Source organism: Carcharhinus amblyrhynchos, chromosome 13 (genome assembly GCF_965287045.1).
Source record: "Carcharhinus amblyrhynchos chromosome 13, sCarAmb.v2.hapA, whole genome shotgun sequence".
Taxonomy (NCBI): Eukaryota; Metazoa; Chordata; class Chondrichthyes; order Carcharhiniformes; family Carcharhinidae; genus Carcharhinus; species Carcharhinus amblyrhynchos.
The window spans coordinates 81,210,192-81,216,191 of record NC_137336.1 but is presented as its reverse complement, the minus strand read 5'-3'; positions in this window follow the sequence as shown (position 1 = coordinate 81,216,191).

The window sequence follows — 6,000 nt, the reverse complement described above, 5'->3', positions numbered from 1 at the left end:
TACTCCATTCCCTATCATTCTGGTGTGTTCCATGTGCCTATCCAATAACCCCAACCACTCTCTGAGTAAAGAATCTACCTCGGAAGTTCTTCCTATCTCTCCCCACCATGAACATTACAGTTAAGCCCCCTAGTAACAGTTACATCCAGACAAGGAAATGGTCTCTGCACGTCCACTCTATCTGTCCCCCTCATCAACGTGAAAACATCCATTAAGTCGCCTCTCATCCTCCGCCGCTCTAAAGCGTAAAGCCCCAGCTCCCTCAACATTTCCTCATAAGACATATCCTCCAAACCTGGCAGTATCCCGCTTAACCTCCTCTCTCCAATGCTTCCATATCCTTCTTATAGTGAGGTGACCAGAACTGCGCACAATATTCCAAATGTGGTCTCACCAAGGCCCTGTATAGTTGCAGCATAACCCCACGACTCTTAAACTCAAGCCCCCTGTTAATAAACGCTGACACACTATAAGCCTTCTTCACGTTCTATCCACTTCAGTGGCAACCTTCAGAGGTCTGTGGGTATGAACCCCAAGATCTCTGTGTGCATCCACATTCCTCAGAACCCTGCCGTTGACCCTGTAATCCGCATTCAAGTTTGTCCAAACAAAATGAATCACCTCACACTTATCAGGGTTAAGTTCCACCTGCCACTTTTTGGCCAAGCTCTGCATCTTATCAATGCCTCTTTGCAGCCTACAAGAGCCCTCCGCCTCATCCACTACTCCATCACTTTTGGGGCCATCAGCAAATTTACTAACCCACAATAAGCCCCCTCTTCCAAGTCATTGATAAAAATCACAAAAAGCAGGGGACCCAGCACTGATCCCTGTGGTACACCGCTGGTAACTGGCCTCTCGTCTGAAAATGTTCCCTCCACCACATCCTTTGTCTTCTATGAGACAACCAGTTACTTATCCAATCAGCCAAATTTCATTCTATCCCACACCTCCTTACTTTCTTCATGAGCCTACCATTGGGGAAAATTATCAAACGCCTGACTAAACTCCATGTATACGACATCAACTGCTCTATCTTCAAATGCACATTTAATTACCTCCTCAAATAAATCAATCAAATTTGCGAGGCAGGGCTTACTCCTCCCGAAACGTGCTGACTATTCTGGATTAAGCTGCATCTTTCCAAATGGCCATAAATCGTTTCCCTCAGGACCCTTTCTATGAACTTACCGACCACCGAAGTAAGACTAACTGGCTTATAACTACCAGTATTTCTCAGGGGAAAGAATCAAGTTCAACTAATACGTTGGAGATGTTTTGAGGGGTTTACATACGACATGTGTGTGGACAATTCTGTTGATACTGTGTGAATTGAATTGTAAAAGTGGTTAGTACAATACCGTGCAACATACTAGTGGCAAACAAGGATTAGGAAATAAGAAATAGGCGCTTGCAGAATTTCAAAGCGATATATAATTGTACAATGCACAATTAGGCCTTTCGTCCTGTCGGGTTTGTTTCCAACTCTTTGTTAGGGCACATTATTCAGGCCCTACGCCCGAAACTGCTCGTAATTACCCCGCCAAAACCTTTACATATATTGGGGCAGCGAGAAGAAACTCATAAATCTAACGTGTACATCTTTGGACTGTGGCAGGAAACCGGAGCCCCCGGAGGGAACCTATTCACGCATAGGGAGATTGTGCAAACTCCACATAGACACAGAAGGCAATAATTGACCCCTGGCCACTAACGTTGTGAGGCAGCAACGCGAAACACTGTGCCACTGTAACACCCCAAACGCCGCCACCCACTCCCCACACCGCCCAACCCAAAGATATTTCATTTGAATTGAATAAAGTTTCGTTTGGGGATTCCCCAGAAATCACTATTAGAAAACTTGTTTTTCCTGATATTAATACATTGCGAATTTTCGGTACAAAATTGCGAACTTGGCAGATTATACAAAGCTTGCAAGCATTGTGAGCTAATGAAGGGGTCGTGTCGAAATTGGACGGAACGCTAACGTGTTCTTGCAAAGAGTAGACAGCTGGTAAATTAATTTCAATGCAGAGTAATGGGAATAATTTCTTTTTGGTTGGAAGCACATGGAGAGACAAGACAAGATGTCGAGTAAAAAAATTGAGGAGAAATTGGACCGAGGTGCATCTCTGTATAAATTATAGAAGGTGGTGGAGTTTGCTGAGGCAAATGTGCATAAAAAATACAATATTCGGGATGCTATTCATCAGGGTAGGGGTACAAGAACAAGGAGTTTGTGTGGAATTTATATAAGTCATTATTTCAACCACAAATAGAATATACCGGCGAGATCCAGGTGACACACTTTAGAAAGTATGTGCAGACATTAGAAATAATGCAGCCAACATTACAAGAGTTGCTGCAGCGTAGAGGGACTTCAATTGTGAATCTAGATTGAAGAAATAAGGATTTTTTATCTCACAAAAATAAAAAAAGTGTGGAAACTTGACTGAAGAATTCAAAATGTTGAGTATAGTTGAGAAACAGTTCCCCCTTTTGACAGAATCGATGATCCGAGGGCATGGATTAGATTTATATCGCAAATTAAGCGATATTGATATAATGATCAATTTCGTTCTAAATGTCGTGCGTGTTTAGGTTTTTTTAATGCAGTGTCAGGGATTATGGTGGAGGCAAGTTCAACTGAAACTATAAAAATGGAATTAGAATGTTATCTGAAAGTAAGGAAATGCAGAAAAACGTATGCAATGTAGAAAATGGCACTGGGTTAATCGCTCATTCGGTAACAATGTACAGACAGGATGAACGCATGGGCTCTTTCAACGAGACCGAACTTTTTTATGATTCAATATCTTTCTTCGTTATTTAAGTAGAGCCATAATTTCAATTGCAATTGTTCCATTTCCCACTTCTGAACCTTTAACTCTTGTGCAGACCTCGGATTCAGGACCTGTCCCTGCCCACTTTGTGCTCTCATCTGCAAAGTACTCCCCGTGGACGTCATCCAAAAAAAAAGTGCATGGAGGAGAAACTGGAGAAATTAAAATCTGTCAGCCGCCTCTTTACCTATATTCTCTCCTTCAAGATGGTCGTTAATATTGGCCTGCTTTTTCACGTTTTAAGTTAAATTAATAATGTCTCTGTTCATGACCCGATTTTAACGATTTACACCAGTTTTATGAAACTACTGCGTATGATTTATAAAGCTAAAGGAGCTATTTAAGTGCAAGTGCCAAGTCTTGCTGCTCATCTTTCAGCTTTCCTGAATATCATCGCGATCGAAGCAATGCCGTTCTTTATTTCTTGTTGCACTATAAATGTGTCAACCTTAGGAAAGAAGTCAATGGAGAAGAATGATGTCTGTCCAAAGCTTTCGGTTTAGCATCATCGTGTGAAGTCACTGCCCCCTTCATCAGCCCCTTCCACCTCGCCTTGAATCACCGTTGTTTGGGTTTCAACAACAAGCAGGCTGTTCTTATTTACCGTTGCCCTTCTTGAAGCCGATCTTCTACCTTCTGAATGAAGTCACATTACAAGTGTTCTGTGTCCAATAATATTTAAAAAAGAAAACGCGCTTCAACTTATTAGCAACTATATATCTGCGTGGTCCCACAATGTATGGTGAGATTTGTACCCCTTATTTGACTCCTCTCTCGTCTTCTTACAGTGAACCTGCTAACAATAGTGACCGCCAGCAGAGGAAATTGCCACCTATCGAAAAGTATCTCTATCTACATGGTGGCCATGGCGTCAGTGGATCTACTGACTACACTCGTCTATAGAATTGTGCATCAAATTGTCCAGAAACGCTTTCCATATTCATTTCTCTCCTACACTGTCATTTGTAAGCTCATGTTGTACTTGACTTGTGTCAACGTTGGTTTGTCTGTGTGGTTTACAGTTGGATTCACATTTGACAGGTTTGTAGCTATATGTAGCCCGGAACTGAAAACCAGATATTGCACAGTGAAAGCTGCATCTATCGTCGTAGCCATAGTTTCAATATTTCTGTGTTTAGAGAACATTCCTTTTTGGTTTGCATTTGAACATAAACAAATAATTAATAATGTTCGATGGGGATACATTCCCAGTGCGGCTTTTTTTAAATCACCAGCAGGTGGAGCATACTTCAGATTTCAAAGTATTTTGTTGTCATTGATCCCCTTTTCTTTAATATTGCTGTTTAATAGTTTAACAGTCAGACGCATTGTAGTGACAAATATTGCCCGCAGGAGACTCTGTGCTCCCAGGATTGGGAATCAGCGTGATCCAGAGATGGAAAACCGAAGGAAATCCATTATTTTACTCTTCACTGTGTCCGCCAATTTTATATTGCTGAGTCTGACATCGGCGGTGAGTCAGTGGACTGACGCCCTGGTCGTAAATATCCGACCTGTCTATACAGATCCTGTTTATATTGCCAATGAAACAGGATATATGCTTACTCAGCTGAAGTCTTGTGCAAATACGTGCATTTATGCAGCGACACAAACGAAATTCAGGGAGGAAATGATTCACTTGGTGAAATCTCCTTGGATATTTATTTCCTCATTGGTTAAAAATATGAAAAAATCAACCCAAAGCTATCGGTCCCAGTTAGAACATAATTATAGCCCTTCATTCGTCATAGAATAGATCTCTTTCAGTTGGAACTGCAAAGATATATTGTTCTGACAAAAGTAAAGTCAGAAAGCTTAGTAGCTTATATTTCATTTCCAATGCTCTCCAATTGGAACAGATCGATTCCCTGCTAAAACAATGTATTTACATTCGAGATTCAAAGGCAAACTGAGGCTGAGATATGTAACTGATAAAGTGGGAATCAGTGTTTCTCATAGAAACCTACAATGCAGAAGGAGGTCATTGTTTTCATCGAGCCTGCACCGACCGCAATCCCACCCATGTCCTGTCCCCTTATTCCCATGTATATACCCTAGCAAGTCCTCTGACACTAAGTGGAAATGCAGCATCACCAATCCGCCTAGCCTGCACATCTTTGGAATTTGGAAGGAAACAGGAACACCCTGAGGAAACCCTCGGAAACACGGAGTGAGCGTGCAAAATCCGCACATGATAGTGACTCAAACCGGGAATCGAACCCACGTCCCTGATGCTTTAACGCAGCGATCATAACCACTGTGCCACCGTCTCACCGCAAACTGCCTCACACTTCATCGACTGAAGTAATATATTCTGTTGAATGAACTGATAAATTAATTGAGATTAGAAACACTGGAATTGTGTACATGTTATGCTTTATCCGCTATCTGTTTGTAATAATACAAATCCCGGTTTCCCCTATCAGGTTTTGTTCTCTCTTGTTTCTGATGCTAATAGAAGGTAGTACTGTCTCTTGAATGGTGTCTGATGATTAAGGCAACAATAATTTGATTCATCTTTATGAGGTCAAATTAATTTTTCGAGCCCTTAACTTCGCTCTCAGCCGGCCTTGAAAATTTCGGAATTATGTAACAGAGGAACAGATCATTCCGACGAGCGAAATATTGCTGGATTTTACCCGCCAGCCAAACAAATAGTTCCAATATTTTTTCCCTCCGTGTATCAACATCATCGACCTATATTTTTATTCACCCACATGTTTATGTTTAATATTTCAGAAAAATGCATCAGCAAATTCCACTGTCCCCCAGTTCTCCTCTTAGAGGCGTTCGGTCACTCTCAATCGTTTTTTTATATTCATTATTTTAACTCTTCTCAGTTTTCGGTTCCTCAACTAATAGGTGCTGCCTGTGTCTATGTATTTCGTTTTCTTTCATATAAAACATGTGGGCACGACTAGATAAATATCAACCTGATATGAAATCAAACTAGTGAAAGCCAGCGAAATGCAGTTAAGGCAATTAATTGATAAATGTGTCTTGTTGGTTCGCGTTTCCTTGCTTCTATTGAATAAAGGCGTAAATGTGTCTGATCATTTTAACAGGATTCTAAACACCCGAATAACCCAGGGTGTCAAACTGTTCCAACCATCAATCACCCAACCCACCACCCCGCCACACCTACAGAAAAGGAACA